General features: G+C 49.8%; 1 protein-coding gene across 3 annotated transcripts in view; it reads left to right on the forward strand.

The window, feature by feature from the left end:
• Nucleotides 1-71: 71 nt before the first annotated feature.
• Nucleotides 72-16,675, forward strand: part of Sipa1l3 (signal induced proliferation associated 1 like 3) — a 216,134-nt gene continuing 199,530 nt past the window's right edge. For 2 of the 3 annotated variants that reach the window (XM_052713632.1, XM_052713634.1), the window contains exon 1: nucleotides 73-194. The gene's annotated coding sequence lies outside the window, so the exon portion shown is untranslated. Of the gene's footprint in view, nucleotides 195-16,675 lie in introns of all 3 variants that reach the window. The other variant, XM_052713633.1, reaches the window with a different exon arrangement.

The following is a 16,675-nucleotide window of genomic DNA, read 5'->3' on the forward strand; positions in this document are numbered from 1 at the left end:
CGCTCCAGGCTCGCTTCAGCGCGCTGCTTCTCAGGGAGAAACTACAGTTCCCACGAGGCCTCGCGCGAAGCGGCTTGGAAGTGGGCAGCCTGGAAGTCACTCGGGCCACTGGAGCTGGCGGCGTCTCTAGCGAGGCGCGCGGTGCCGGACGCCGCGGTCGAGGAGCCCGCGGGGCGTACAGCCCGGACGGCTAGGTATGTGGATCCCGGTGCAGGAGCAGTCTCGCGCAAGGGTGGTGGGGAATTGGTGGCTGCTCGGACCCCGAGGGTCAGCGCAGGCGGGTGACCAGGCGGATGGCCGGGTGTGGGCATCGGCTGTGAGGGGCGGCAGCGCCGGGACTCACGCCCTCCGTACCCGGCGGGACTCGTGCCCGCATGGCTCAACTTTCCAGACGTGCAACCCGGCACTGTAGGGAAGAGCTGGGAGTCCGGGAGCCGTGGGTGCACGTCCCAGCTCTGCCACTCTGGAGCTGCGGTCTGGGAAAACCGCGCCGAACCTCATTTTTGCCTTCGGTAAAACGGGAACGAGAATGTCTTTTGCTGGTAATTCTTTTGAGATGTTGAGATCTGGTGAATATGGCATTTCACACTGAAGATACTTATTACGGGTTTGCGTTATTGTTAGCTCCTGGAGAAATGAGCTGAAGACACTGTAGATTGCGTTGGATGCCAGTTAGTTGACCATGTGCATGTAAAGACCCGAGTCCACAGTTAACACTCAATGCAGGGTAGCTGCTGTTAACTGCGATTATTTTGATAAGAGCTTTTGCTTGTGAAGCAGAAAGATTTGCGTTCAAATTTAGGTTTTGCCATAGCTAGCTGTGTGACCTTGGGCAACTAACTTCACCCCTCTGTGCCTTAGTTTCCCTCTCCATGCCTAAATATAAAATGGAGAGTTCAGTGGAAGCGGCCTCACAGAGCTGTTTTGAAGATGTATGAGAACACCCTGTGTAAAGTGCTTAGCGCAGCTGCTGGCACATAGCAGTCTGTAAATGCTGTCATTTATTCAGCATTTCTGGGTAACTTAGGGACCCTCTCTGAGTAGGATTCTGACTGTAGCATTGGTCTCCCCAGCAGGCCAGGTTCAACACTGGTCCAATTGGCTTTCCCTTCTGCAGACTTGGGTCCCTCATTTATAAAAATGGGACAATAGCAGTATTGCCCTGGTAAGGCTGTGGGGATTTGCTGAACACTAGGCTGAGCCCTCCCTCACTGAGTGGCAGTTCTTCTGCATTGTGATTGCTCTTCAGTGTTCTCCATCTGGCCCAGAGACTGCCTAACCGTGGGCTGTGACATGACAGCCCTGAGCTCCCCCACACCTTCGCTCCCAGCCTCAGTGTCCCATCTGTGAAATGGTAGTCATAGGACTTCTATGCCAGGATTGTTCTGATTCCAGGAGCTGTTTTGTGGTTAGCACAGAGCCCAAGCACTTGATGAACATACCTCTCTTTTTCTGCAGTAAGCCTTTCCTGGTTCAGTTTGTACCTATAGGGCAGAGTGCAAGGTTAGTGTCCCCGTCCTGAAAGTTTTCCTGGCAAAGGTTAAATTGTAGAACGTGTTTCAGCTTAAGGACCCGAGAAGAGACAGTGCTGACTTGCCATCAGCTCTGCTTGAACGCTTCCTCCTCCAAGTCAGTGTGTTCACGTCAGTTCTGTATTATTGTTGTTATTGTTGTTGTTATTGTTATTATTTGGTACTGAGGATGGAATCCAGGGCTTTCTGCATATTAAGCACTTACTGGCGTTTCCTTGATGTCCCATGATGGATGCTCTTGGGCATGTCCAATCTGAACTCTTTCTCCTCCTTGATCATGGCAAACTGGCCAACATTGACCCAGTTGCTCAAGCCAGTAACTCAGAAGTTGCTCGTCTTCCCCGGTCTCCCATATCCGGTTGATTGAGGAGAAGGATGGAGCAGCCATGTTACAGAAACATCACTTCACTAGGCCTAAGCTGGAGGTTTCCCTATCCCCTCTGAAGGTGGCCTTTTCTATTTGTTTTGAGACAGTGTCACAGGTAGCCCAGGCTGCCCTTAAATTCACTGTGTTGCTAAGGACAACTGAACTCCCCATCCTTCTGTCTCCAAGTACAGGGTTATAGGTGTGCATCACCATGGCAAGGGGGTCGGCTTTTCTGACAAGGTCCAGTTGCTTCTTTTAAGGCATGGAGAATGAACATTGTTGGGTACACATATGTAGCATGCGCAGTCGTGTGCTCCAGAGAAGACCGTGTGGATTTGGACCAACTGCGGTGGCTGCAGACATGTCAGGAAGGCCTGGGCTTCAGGCGACTCACTTCCGTGGTTTCTAACCTGCGAAAGACAAGCTGAGTTGATTGCACTCGGTCAATGCCTGAGAATATCCGGTGTGGGAAGGCAGCGCACACACACCACACACCGGGGAGAGGTTGGGAGGGAGCGTCCTGGGTCTCTGAGGCTTAATCTGTAGCACAAACCTGGCCTTGGGGTTTCATTTGAGGATGGGAAACTGTTCCTCATCGAATTTGTGATGGCCATTATAGTTGAGGGTTTCTTGTTTGCTTTTTGTGTTTTTAATCTGCAGAAGGATGGGCAGTGACTTAAAAAGCCCCCGGGGTTGTCTCCCTCGTAGTGACGACAGCAGATGGTTTTTAACCCTTGTGGGTAGAGTGGGTGAAGAGTTAACTGTGAGCCCGTTCTTCAGATGTTGCAGTTGTTAGGTGGGAAATCAAAAGCGGAGTGTAGAATGGGCAGAGATTGGTGCCTTTTCCAGCTGTGAACTATATTTGCCAGTGTTTAACTTGCAAACCTAACTTAAATGTCCTTACATTTTAATGAAAGAAAGCAGCATCATCTTCACAAGTGTTTGTTTTCAGCTGTTAGAACGAGAGGGGAGCTATCGGACCAATCTGTACATTCATTTTTTCTTTAGGATTGCTCTAGTCATGGTCTTAGTGTGTGTGTTGAGAGCATGGGGGGGTTGCATTTATGCAGACTGAGCATGGTGACACAACCTGTAATCCTAGCACTGAGAAGCAGAGACAGCCATGAGGATCAAGGCTAGCCTGGGCTCTCTGAGACGCCCCTGTCTCAAAACCCAGAGGATTCGAGACAAATAAGCTCACTGTAGCATGCCATGCAATGTGGAGGTATAGCAGGAAAACAGGAGTATCACCTTCCACTCCACAGTTCCACTTCCCTGGAAAAACCACTCATTTAGACTGTGAGTAATAAGTATCTAGCCTCGGGTTTTGGAGCTACCAGAGTGAACAAAATGGAGATGTCCTTGGCCGTGGTGATTTGGTTGTATGCTTCCTTGCATTTGTAAGTGTGTGTGTACTTATAGCTATCCATATTTGCTTATATCAGTTGTTTTCTTCTTCCTCCTCCCCTACCCCTTCCTAAAAAAAGGAAGAGTGGAGATTAAGCTATATATATTTGATGTCCAATCCACACTGCGTTTGTGTGAGACGGGGTCTCATATAGCCTAGCTGGCTTACATTTGCTATATAATGGGCTGGCCTTGAATTTCTGATTCCTCCTGCCTCTGCCTTCCAAGTACTGGGATTGCAGTGTGTGCCATCCTGCCTGGCTTAAGCTACATATACTTGTAACTTGGTTTTTTCAGTGGTGGTTGGACATATCCCTTCAAGTTGTTACATAAAGATCTGACTTATTTAACGACTGTGCCCACATTCTTGAAGATGGAGAGACCCTGCACAATTCTGCTGTTATATTGTTGGACATTGCCATTATGGCCAAGAGTTCTTTTACCTTAGCAATCACACTACCTTAGACCCAGGCAGTGTGGTGGTATTGTGTTCCCCAAAATATTGTGTACCCTAATAAATTTATCTGGGGTCAGAGAACAGACAGCCACTAGATACAAAGGCTAGAAAATGGTGGCACTCACACCTTTAATCCTAGCACTCCAGAGGTAGAAATCCCGCTGGATCTCTGTGAGTTCAAGGCCACATTGGAAACGGTCAGGCATGGTGACACACGCCTTTAATCCCAGAAAGCGAGCCTTTAATCCCAGGGAGTGATGGTAGAAAGGAGAGATATATAAGGCATGAAGACCAGAAACAAGAAGCATTTGACTGGTTAAGCATTTGGCTGGTTAAGCTTTCAGGCTTCTAGCAGCAGTTTAGCTGAGACCCATTCTAATATGAGGACACAGAGGCTTCCAGTCTGAGTAAACAAGACCAGCTGAGAAGTTGGCCAGGTGAGGTTAGCTGTGGCTTGTTCTGTCTCTCTGATCTTCCAGTGTTCACCTCAATAACTGGCCTCAGGTTTGATTTTTTTTTTTTTTTTTTGGTTTTTTGAGACAGGGTTTCTCTGTGTAACTTTGCGCCTTTCCTGGGACTCACTTGGTAGTCCAGGCTGGCCTCGAACTCACAGAGATCCGCCTGGCTCTGCCTCCCGAGTGCTGGATTAAAGGCGTGCGCCACCACCGCCCGGCTCAGGTTTGATTTTATTAATAAGACTCTCTAAGATTCATGCTACAAGGCAGTATACTGCAGTGTCTGAAAACACGAAGTTTGGAGCCATATGGCCTGGATTCTAGTTCTGATTCTGTTCTGTATTAGCTGGAATCCCTTGGGTAAGGCATTTGTTCTCCTGGGCATCAGTTTCCGGATCCGAGCTTCAGGATGATACCAGTACCTTCCTTATGAGGCAGTTGTGGAGAGAGAATCTGTGTTAGACTTTTAGGACAGGGTCCATTGTTGCTGCTTTACATTGTTTCAAATCCAAAGCTGCTCCAAAGTCTTTGTTGCAGGGCTCATAGGAGGAGCTACCCAAGTCATTGGAAATGCTAGGAAAAAATTTGGACAAGTTACAAAGCAGGGACTAGCTCGGAGATGTTGGACTCTAGGATGAGAGGCTTAGCTGCTTGGAATGAAGAGAAGATATGCTCAGGAAAGGAAGATTGGAGCCAATGCTGTGGTCACACCACTGCTGGTGCTGGGGTGGGGACTCATAGTGGAGCACCAATCGGGAATGCCCTTCCTCATATTAGCAAGAGATGGGAAAAACTTGGAAAGTGGTATAGGCGACAGCTTTGGATTCAAATCCCATATTAGTAGCTACTAATATAAAAGGTGTTCATGGAGCTTTTCCCTTCATAGACGAACTGTTTCCAATAGATCCTCTACCTCATTGTTTGTGAGATTGAATGAAATGTCTACAAGATACTGGCCTGCTGGGCTGCTGTTAGCCCTGGGCCAGGAGTCACTGTTCTTACTTTATTAAGTTAACCAGTTTACTGGGCGTCTTCCATGTGCCAGGATTTCTTCTAGGCATGGAAGATTAGACAATAAATCAGACAGACAAGATCTGTTCTATTCTCTGATTTTCTGTTTGTGTTTTGAAACCAAGTCTTGCAGTGTAGCCCAGGCTGGCCTTGAACTCTCAATCTTCCTCTTCCACCTCCCAAGTACTGAGATTGCAGACCTGAGTCAGCACACCTGACTCAGATAAGATCCTTGCTCTCACGGGGTTTGCAGACTACCTGAGGAGACACAGTAAACCAGAGAGTTTCAGGATTTTTTTTTTTCCCTGATTAGAATTTAAAAAATAAACCTGTTCTTGCTACTTTCAGATGGTTTTTAAGTATGTCGGGGAAAATAATAGGGTAAAAGCAGGAGTGGCTGGTGGGGAGAGATGGGGGTAGGGAGGGGTGATTACTATAGCCCGGATGATCAGGGAAGGCCTCCCAGGTTGAGGAGGGAAAGTCATGTGAGCTAAGGTTTGAATGAGCATGATGCGCCAGCTCTGCCAGGCAGTGGGGGCGTTAGGGGCCGTTCCAGGCAGAGGGGACAGCAAGTGCAGAGTCATGAGGTGGAAATGAGCTTGCCACAGAAGCAATATAGGTGTCGCTGGAGAAGGGTGGCTTTCTGTTCTCCAGGCTCACACTACTTCCAAGTTTGTAAAGTAATAATGATAGTGGCCAACATTTACATAGCATGGACTGGCTGCCAGGTGCTTGGTTAAGCACCTCACACACGTCCTCAGTTGATCCCTCCAGTAGTCCATGACGTCATTAACTTTATTGAACTCATTTTACAAATGAGATCACTGGAGCTAGGCGGCGGCGGCGGACGCCTTTGATCCCAGCATTCAGGAGGCAGAGGCAGGTGGGTCTCTGTGAGTTCGAGGCCAGCCTGGATTACAGCCTGAGTTCCAGGACAGCCGGGGCTACCCAGAGAAATCCTGTCTCGAAAACCAGAAAAAGAGAGAGAGAGAGAGAGAGAGAGAGAGAGAGAGAGAGAGAGAGAGAGAGAGAGAGAGAAAGAGATCACTGTAGACTGATATTCTTCATTGCAGGCCTTTTTTATGAGGGAAAGGTCAGTGGAGGAAGTGGACACAGCATTTCTTTTCCAGGTTGTTTGACAGATGGAGCACTGCCAACTATATTTAGTACCTCATTTACACAGCAGTGGATCAGCATGGGATGCTGTGGCATCATGTCTCCTCTCAAAGATGCTCTAGGTTGGGTATCAGGCACAGCTTTTGGGAAGAGTCCTGAGCAGAGAACAAAGAAAGCAGACTGAACATGGCCAGGGCTAGGAAAGAGGGAGAGCGGGGAGAATAGTGGAGCTCACAAGATAGCAAGAGATAGAATGGGGGTGGGGGGCAGCAGGACCGAGAGTGAGAGGGTGTGGGGTGGATAAATCATAGGAATTATAAGGAGAACTAGTAGCTGTGGAGGGAAAGGGCCAGGATACTAGCATGGATTTGAAATGGATGGGATACGGAGGGAGCCTACAGGCAAGCATGGGCTCTGATATGCTGATAGGTGTCACAGGTAGCCATATGTCCCTTCTGCCAGAGGTAAGGGAATTGAGTTCTATTGGCCGATGGGAACTGGTTTCACAAGTTCCTGAGGAATGCTGGCTTTTGTCTAAGCACCAGAAATCCTTCTATAGCCCAGCCTGAGCTCATTTCTAGATATGTGGACTACCTGAGACCTAAGAAGGGGCAGGATGGATCTGCACCTCTTAGCCAAGCAGAGCAGGTGGATGTCAAGTTTGTTATGTTGCCGAGGTGATGATTTGCACTCACCTGCTCCTACTGGCAATGCCTGGTGTGTAAAACGTACGCAGTAAGACCCTGTCGACCAAACTGACCCTATGAGGAGGCACTGTTCTGAGGACTTGGAGGGTAAGATCTCCTTTGATTCTTTGATCTACTCCACGGGATAGTGCTGTTGCTGCTTCCCATTTCTTATATGGGGAAACTGAGGTCCAGCGACCCTTGAGTCACCAAGTTAGTGACTCTTCAGAGCCTGTGTCACCCGTGGTCTGTCCATGAACTGACAGATGGATAGGTGGGGTTTACATTCCCAGCCTCTTCACCCCACGTGTCTCCTGGGGAGCCTCTGCAGCGGCTCCCACATTCTTTTGGGCCATGAGGTTGACTGCCGCTCTGGCTGGGCCTGGGATCACTCTAATCCTAGGACCTGTCCTTCCATTCCCTTTAAAATAACAAGAGCAATCTGAATATTTGCTAATACTCAGGAGAAGTTGTCAGTTTTCAGATGTGATCATGATCTCATGGCTGAGTCCTTATCTTAGGATGTGCCTTCTGAAATTCCTGTGAATGGACTGTTGGGATGCCCAGCATGTGCCTCACAGTGCTTGGATGGGGGCGGAAAGTGGAGGCGGACAGGCGCGTGGGGGTGAGTAAGAGATGAAACGAGATTGGCCATGAGTTGGGAACGGTTGCAGCTGGGTGGCGAGGGCTTATTATAGCCTCCCTTTACCTTTATGTGTTTGAAGTGTCTCGTCAAGAAAAGTTAGAATCAAACACAAGAGCTTTCACTTAGCATTTCAGGCTCAAGTGTATGTGTGGGGAATTCCCTGCCTCTGCTCAGTCCACTTATATAATAAAATTATTTGCTCCCCCACCCCTTGTTCTTCATTATGCAAAAGTCAGTACTTGGCTGGGGGCTCTGGGGCTTGGGTAAAGCAGGCAGCATCAAGCACCCTGGCCAGGCTCCCACAGCCACATGCTTCTGTTGAGCCTATGGTGGCGGGGTCCTCCTGAGGCCCTTTCCTGATCCATTTCCTTCCAGCACCTGACTGAGGCTCCGCCCACATTTTCCCCCAAGACCTGTTTCAACAGGAGGCCTCAGAGCCTCCCCTGATCCTCTCTCAAGACATCCAGGACAGCTCCTCTGATACCCAGCCTTGACTCTGCAGGGCTTGAAGGCGCCACAGGGACCCAGAAGCCAGCCTTTGGTTTACAGGCAGCACCACAGTGAGAGGCCACGGAAATGTTCCTTTTAGTTCTGGTTTTTGACCAAAGAAGGAGAGGAGCAGCTTGTGACATTGCTTGGGGACCTGCTATCAGGCTAGCAGTGAGGATTCCTTCCCAGCTAACTTGTGTTCCCCAGGCACACCATGTGGAATCTCCTGCAGCATTTGCTCTTTGGTGGTGTAACGTCCCAGCCTGCGATGAAATCCCTTCACAAAAGCATCAGGCACAGAAGCACAAACCGCAGAGGAGCTTCTGCTGGCCCCTTTGTCTCCTGCAGGTCTTAGGGAGGTGGTAGATGTTGACAGGAGAGTTGGTGTGACCCTGCGTGAGAGCTCTCACCCTTTGTTCTAGCTGAGGGTTCTCTTCTCTAACCTCGTTCCAGACCGGCCCCGCTTTGTGGGGAGGGAAGCAAGGAAAGCCCTGCAGCCCCTTAGGTGCCGACTGTCCCCAGCTCCCTCTTATTTTCGTCCTTGGGTTTCGTCCAAAGGCACTTGTTGGGAGCTCTGTCTCCAGGGGTGGCCAGCTTGGGGCACGTGTGTAGATGTGTGTGTTTCTCAGTGTGGACCTACGCATGTTGGATCTGAGGGCTGGCAAAACCCAAATGCTGGGACCATGCATTTGGTATTTAATATTCTTGTGTGTGTTTCTGTGTGCAGGTGTGTGTATGCGCACTCACACTTGCATGTGGAGACATGTGGCGCTCATTCCTCGGGTGCAGCCCACTCCCCAACCCCTGCAGGGTCTCACTGGCCAGGAATTCACAAGTAAGCTAGGTTGGATGGCCATCAGCTCCAGGGATCAGTGTGTCTCCTCTCCTAGGATTACAGAAGTTCATTTTTTAAAGTGGGTTCTGGGGCTGGAACTGAAGTCCTTGTGCGGCACAGCAAGTGCTTTATCTACTCAGCTATCTCCGAAGCCCTATTTCTGGTCAAGTACTGGGTTTCCTGTAGCCTAGGCTGACCTTGAACTCACTGTAGTCAAGGCTGACCTCAAATGCCTTCTAATCCTCCTGCCTCCATTTCCAAGTGCTGTGTCTACAAACCTTTTACGTTTGTATGGGGGAGGTCCACGTGCAGTGGTGCACATGTGGAGGTCAGTTCTATAGGGAGCCAGTTCTTCCCTTTTACTGCGAGTAACCTAGGAATCGAACTCAGGTAGCAAGTGCCTTCCTTCACTCAATCATCTCCCCAGCCCCCAGATTTGTTTTTTTTGTTTGTTGTTTGTTTTTGTTTTGGGTTTTTGAGAAAGGGTTTCTCTCCATAGCTCTGGCTGTTGTGGAATTCAATATGTATACCAGGCTCATAGAGATCTGCCTGCCTCTGCCTTCTGAGTGCTGGATTAAAGGCAGCCGGGACCCCCATCTTCGTGGTTTGGTTTTTTTGTTTTTGTGTCGTGTCCCCTCCCCAGCCCCCAGAGACAGGGTTTCTCTGGGTAGCCCTGGCTGTCCTGGAACTTGCCCTGGCCGTCTGGCCTCAAACTCAGAGCTCCATCTACCCCTGGGATCAAAGGTGTGCGCCACTACCCCCTATCCTAGCGTTGGCGTTTAAGCTTACTTGGTGATCATGTTCTCATGAGAACTGTGCTAGATATAAAGGATATCTAGCGATGCGGGCTCCATCCCTCACCTTTCTCCCCCTTCTGGGGCTCACTCAAGTGGGAGCTTCGGAAAACAAGGGAAGTGAAGCTAGGCTAGTGCACACCCCTGTAACTTTGGCAAATAGAGGCAGGATGCCCAGGAATTCAAGGCCAGCTTCAGCTGTGTAATGAGTTTGAGGCCAGCCTGGACTACATGAGACCGACCTCTCTCAGAGAAACACAAAGACACTGGCACAGAAGTGCCAGTGAGATGGCGCAGAGGGTAAAGGCATTTGGGGCCAAGCCTGGTTTTGATCCCCAGCACCTGGGGAGTGGAAGAAGAGAACTCTTGCAAGTTGGCCTCTTGACTCCCACGTGCGTGGAAGCATATTGTAAACAAAGAAAACAAGGTAAATAAATAAGCTGTGTACTGTGTTAGTAGTGTACTACAGTGAGGAAATCAAGCAGGGAGGGACTGAGACGTATTAGGGCAGACGGTGTTGAAGTTTCAGGCAGAATCATCAGAGGCCAGCCCTGGAGGAGATGAGGGAGTGTGTACTGGGGAGGTGCAAAGGTCCTGAGGGGAGGTAAGATTGGGGAACTCCTCGGACATGGGCATGAGTGGGGCAGAGCGATGTAGGGAGGTGAGGGAGACGAAGGCGGAGTGGCAGGTGTGCCGTTTGTCTGTCCTGTAGTCTAGAACCTGTTCTTCCTTTTCTTCTAAAATAACAAAAGCAATGCGAGTGTTCAACAACACCGAGGACATCGCAGGCTTGATTGTTAAAGTGTAGTAAAATTTAAGTAGTAGCCACAATTGCATGGAACCAACAGAAAAATCTCAGACATCCAGGTCCCTTTTTCAGAGACACCATTGGCCCATAGAAGGAAGGAAGGAAGGAAGGAAGAAAGAAAGAAAGAAAGAAAGAAAGAAAGAAAGAAAGAAAGAAAGAAAAAGAAAGAAAAGGGAGGGAGGGAGGGAAGGAAGAAAGAAAGAGAGAGAAAGAGAGAGAGAGAAAGAAAGAAAGAAAAAGAAAGAAAGAAAGAAAAGAAAGAAGGAAAGAAAGAAAGAAAAAGAAAGGAAGCCTATTTGCAGATCAAGAATGGTTTAACATTGAGTTTTACAAAGTTTGGTCTAATAGCTTCCTTTCTGAAGCAAGGGGCCTTTGGTCACTCCTTCTCACTCTAAGGGTTGGTGACAGATCTGCTGTGTCTGTCTCCTTCTTCCCTGTCACTGAGTGGCCCCACAGCGCTGTAACACCCTGCAGTAAGAACCCCTGGCCAGCTGTGGCTCCAAAGCTAGGCCCTGGGTGCAGCCTGACAAGAATCCTTTCCTACCGGACCTGGCAGGGCAGTGTCCAGCCTTCTGTGTCTTAGTGCCTGAGCTTAGAGTGCCCATGGTATGTATGTGCTGGGGCTGCAGTGGCCGAGGCCGCGGGAAGAGGCCTGGCATCCATGGTGAGGAGGCAGAAGAAAAGCCTTGGGTCTCTCTTGTTTACCACACCCTTATACCAGCCAGAAAGATAATTCTCCTTGTGGAGCCCCCAAACACAGGACTGGTTCTGGGGGCTAAGACAGGTGTAAAAGAGGTAGGCCCAGCTTTGGGAGAGTTGGGCAGGAAGTGACCTCGGTTGGTGTGGTTTGTCTGCTGACAGTAATGATGGTAATGGCAGCAGTAGCAAATAGCAGATTTGAGTGTCTGACGTATACCGGACACTTCACGTGTAGGCACTTCACATGCAGGGACTTATTTCAGCCAAGCCTCCCATCAGCCCCTTCAGCAAAACCCAGTTATACCCTGTTTATAGAATGTAAATAACTTGCTAGAAGATGTTGGTCACTAACTTCTCAGCCTTGTGTGCCCCTGCAGGGTTCTCACTGCAGGATCTCAGACAGTTAGACAGCTGGCCTTGTCCAAAGCTCTGTGCTCCAGGGCCAGTGTGAGCATTTGCACTTCTAACAGTTCCCCAGGAGCTACCGGGCTCTGTGTCCAGGAACCACGTTTTGAGACTCACTGATCTGCTTCGTAGGAAGCCCCAGTGAAATTGGCTGGAAATAGGATTTATATAACAAGGAAGCCCATAGGCCTCCATACGAGGGCTGACAGTAGCTCTTCAGAGTGTGAGGACCCAGTCCCACTCCTTTGTGTCACTCTGCCTCCGACTGTGTACCACTCATGACCTCAGGCTCCCTGTGTGGCCACAAGATAGCTGTCTATGCTCCAGTTGGCACACCCTATAAGGGCCCTATCCAGCAGCAATTAAGGACACCTCTCACTGTATGTCTCTTTAAGAGTGAAGAACCTTTCACTCATGTCCCGCCTCCTGATTCCTCTTGGGGTAGCATTGTGACAGATAACCTGACACAGAACCCTGTCTGGACAAATCAGAGGCCAGGGCCAATCAGGATTTGCTCCTTTGGCTGGGGGCGTGGCTGTGGGAATACAGTCAGAGGACTGCTCAGGAACAGACAAGAGTGTAGGAACGTGGAAGATTGCACCCCAACATCATGCATTTTCCTGTTCTTGTTGCAGTTACCTCAGTGACTTAGCTGTGGGCTCTTTAATCACGTCCACCCTTGAAAACCTCTACATAGTCAGTCCCGTGCCCTAGGAGTCCTTAATTGTTGTGTTGGCTACCAAACATTTTGTCTGAAAATTTAGGGACACTCAAGTTGGGCAGCAACACTGGAGGCGAATGTGCATGTTTTTTGAGAGCTCAGTCTGCTTAGAACCACCTGGGGCTCCCTCTGTTCCCTCCCACTCCTGAACAAGATGCTTCTCACAGAGGCTCATCCCTGAGGACTCTGGAGGGCTGGTGAGTGAACAAGAGGAGACGATGCAGGTCAAGTGCAGATTGCCAGTGGCCAGATCAAGATTGTGAGCTCTGAGGTGTCCCCATCCCCAGCCATCTCTGAAAGTGATACTCCTTTTATAGATGGAATTGTCCTATGACTACCTACCTGTGGGCAGTGGACAGTGGTTGCCCTGAGAGGCTGCAGCAGGGCTGAGGAATGTGACAGAGCCTGTGAGCAATTCCTGGGTCCTACTTGGCCCCCTATTGATCTTGGGCAAGCCACGTGGCCCCACAGTGTCAGTTTCCATGTCTGCAAGGTGGAGCTGGGAACAATCCATCCTCCTTAGTTGAGGTTTGTGAAATCATGTAAACTGCTCAGCATGCCTCACAGTCAGTGCCCAGTGCACGTGAATCTGATTGTTAGAGGGTTTTTTTTTTTTTTTTTTTTTTTTTTTTTTTTTTTTTTTTTTTGCCAGTTTATTCTCAGGCAACTGAAAGCCCCTGGCAGATAAGAGCAGCGTGGTTCTTGTTTACCACAGTGTCTGGTTTAGAATGCACATTCTAATGTGTTTGTTTGATGAAGAAAATGGTAAGAGTTTGAATTTTGGTTTTCTGAGACAGGGTCTAATGCTATTAGGCCAGTCTGGGCTTGAACTTGCAGCAGTTCCTTTTGCCTCAGCCCCACAAATGCTGGGATTACAGGCAGGTGCCATCACACCTGGCAATAGTCTATATATGTTTACCAGATGGTGAGAGGTTATGCTCCATCAGTGTGAGCCAGTTTTCCATTTTGAAGGCTCAGGTGTGAGCAGCTTGTGATAACACAGGTGAGTTATTGAACTGTTTTGGTGGTTTTGTTTTGTTTTTTGTTTTTTGTTTTTTTTGGTTTTTCGAGACAGGGTTTCTCTGTGTAGCTTTGCGCCTTTCCTGGAACTCACTTGGTAGTCCAGGCTGGCCTTGAACTCACAGAGATCCGCCTGGCTCTGCCTCCCGAGTGCTGGGATTAAAGGCGTGCGCCACCACCGCCCGGCTGGTGGTTTTGTTTTTTGAGACAGTTTCATGTAGCTCAGGCTGATCTTGAACTCCTGCCTCCCTCTTCCAATGGTGAGATTATAGTCATAAACTATTGTGCCCCGTTTGTTATTGAGCATTTTGATGGGCCAGCGCTGTGCTCTCACTGACTGCTGCCCCTATCCCAAGGTGGCCACGACTTTACAAGGGCAGATTAGCACAGTGGTCAAAAGCTGGAACCTCTGAACTGCACTGCTTGGGTAGTCAGCCCTTGCTGTGTGACCTCCATCCTGTGACTTCTGTTCAACACTGTCTGTAAAACAGGCCTGATGGTAGTCCTGACGTAGAGGCTACCTGTGAGGCTCTGGAGAGTTTGCAGTATTTAGAGCACACTCTGCCGGAGTTGTGCTTCCAAAGCTGCCTGGAAGAGTCTCTCCACAAGGTTTAATCATTAAGCTTCCGGACTCTGCAGCTAGCACAGTCTGCAGAGGTGAGGGCCCACCTGTGGACGGGAAGGCTGTGAATGAAGCTGCTGGGCGCAGGGCAGGGGATGGTATGGCACTGATCCAGCCCTGGCTCGGCACTGAACAGGTGGCCTGTTCCTGAATGGGAGGTAACAGGCAAGCTTTGTTACCTTTGAGCTTTCTCCCAAACTCATTCAGACCCAGGACCACGTGTCTGATGAGTAAAGGATCCTTTTATTTCCCTTCCCCAAAGGGAATATTGGCAAAACAGCCTCTTTGGGAATGTGCCTGTGTGCAGAGAACAGCCATCTCTGGGGGAACTCCGGTAGCTGGCGTAGCTGGCGTGGCCTCGAGGCCGCTGAATAAGTTTAAGTCGCTGTTAGAAGCTGGCATGGCTGGTTCCCATTTCCGCATTCCAGACACCTACAGCGCCAGAGGAGGCACCACCCCAGGTCGGCCTAGGGAGCTGGGGCAGGTGGCCCTTGTCTAGGGAAAACCAGGGACAGGAGCCACACCTGGGGCCAACCTAGTAGCCACCTGCCGGCATTGTGATCAGGGCTGTGTTCCGGGACGCCTGGTAGGTGAGCAGTGTCTCCTAACTTGGGCAGTACCTTCTAGAGAAAGTTAATAATGTGTTTCTTCCTTGTGGGAACTAGACGCTGGCTTTTTTGTTTTCCTTTCTCCTCCCCCTCCTCTCCCATGAAATGTTTGCCTTTCTGTCCTAACACTGAAGAAAGAGTAGGCCAAGTGTTGAGGAAATGAGAGGAAAATGGAGGCCACGACTCCCGGGAAGAGTAGGTGACTGTAGCTGCGTCCCTGCAGTGTGCAGATTTTGTTACCAGGGGCTGTGGGCGCCCCAGCCTGACATATGCATGCTTTGTACTTTCCTGTGACTCCTATTCCCTCCTTGGGCCTCAGTTTCCTCCTTCCAGGAGATAGGAAGTAGCAGCACTTTGAATTGTCATTGCCAAGTGTCCCAGCTCCTCCGAGCCCTGTGCCCGTGTCACCTGGCATACTCCAGCTCGTGGGGAGGGCAGGCTTGCTCTTCCCTGTTCTAGCGTCTCCCTGGCTGTGTCCTCTCCTGGAAACCTGTGGATGTGTGGGGTGGCACGTCCACCCGCCTCCCCGTAGTCACACAGCCGTTCTCAGGACCTACCACCAAAGCCACCTCCCTCCTCCAGATTCTGCTCAGATGTTCCCTTCCCTGGGTGCCTTCCTCTTTATTAAACGACACCTCTCAGTCACCCTAGAGCCGCCTCCTCCACTGGATTTTTCTTCCACCTGCTTCCCGACTGTTGACTCCATGGGAGGGAGCACAGGCCCTCGTTCCTTGTAGAACAGTGCCTGGCATGTGACAGGTGCAGCTTACGTTATGTTATGAATGAATTTATGCTGCTAGCTGCCCCATTGGGAGGCTAGCTGCACTCACTCGGGGTTTGCTAGAGTACCAGCATTTCCAAGAAGCCATGGCAGGGGCTGGAGTGGCCTAGGCACCTGTGGTCATGCAGCCATTCTTGGGGCCTGTCTGTAGCCTCAAGCTGCTGGCCTCCTGACCTCCAGACCCCCAGGATTGCAGCCTTGGAACCTAGCAGTGGCTCATCTGGGCATTTTGGGCACATGGCCGACAGGGGAGGTGTGGCACTAGTAAGTTAGAGAACACTGGGGTGATTTCAGTACGTATCTGCTGTGTATGCGGAAAAGCACCATATCTCCAGGTTTCTGTGGTAGGAATGCAGGGGAAACAAGAGTGAACCGGCCAGGCACGGTTTATCATCTCTCTGCTTTAATAGGCACTAACTCTTGCTTTGTGCTGAGCAGGTTTTAATTAAACGGTGAGTTCGGGGAGTCTGACTGTGTCATAACTGACACATTCTCTGTTTTTGACTCTGGGTAGCAGCAATCGATGCTATAAAAATATCTCAGGCAGGCTTCCCCAGGGCTCTCCAGGGAGCAGGGTCAGTGGCTCTCTCTGGTTCCTCCCAGCAGCCTGAGGCTTTGAGGCACCTCGTAGACCCAGTGTTTCCCTATGACAGTCATGTGCCCTTACCCTCCAGAGCCTGTGGCAGTGTGGAGGGCTGCTGTGGCAACAGCTCGCTGTCCCTTGAGCTCCAGGGAGCATCATCTGGGGATAAGTTGAGGAAAAGCCATTTCTTGTAATGCTTGAGTCCCAGCACTGCTGGAACGCTGGGCCTTAGTTGCCTTTTCTGGGAGATGGTGCTAATTGATAGCATCTGTGTAAGTGAGACGTTAAAGAGAGTTCAGGTGACATCTAATGTGCCAGAAGACTTGTGAAGGTACTGGGCATGGTAAATATGTATGAGCTGACTTGAGTTCTTTCTGAGTATTTTCAGTCTGGCTCTTTTTTGTTTTTGGTAGGCTCTTCTTTCTCCCCTTCCTCCTTACCTGCTCTGCCAGTCAGCATCCTCCCGTGTCAGTTCTTCCCACATCCTCACTGCTGCTGAGAGCTAGTACTAAAGGCACTTCCCAAAACTGTAGATGTGTTCCCCATGGTCCTATAGTGCTATAGGGAACAGTATTATTCTCTTACGGATAATACAGCCCTTATTTTCCTGCATTTTGCTTTCACACACAGCAA

The sequence above is a fragment of the Peromyscus californicus genome, unplaced genomic scaffold (assembly GCF_007827085.1).
Source record: "Peromyscus californicus insignis strain IS unplaced genomic scaffold, ASM782708v3 Scaffold_4__1_contigs__length_199733344, whole genome shotgun sequence".
Lineage (NCBI taxonomy): Eukaryota > Metazoa > Chordata > Mammalia > Rodentia > Cricetidae > Peromyscus > Peromyscus californicus.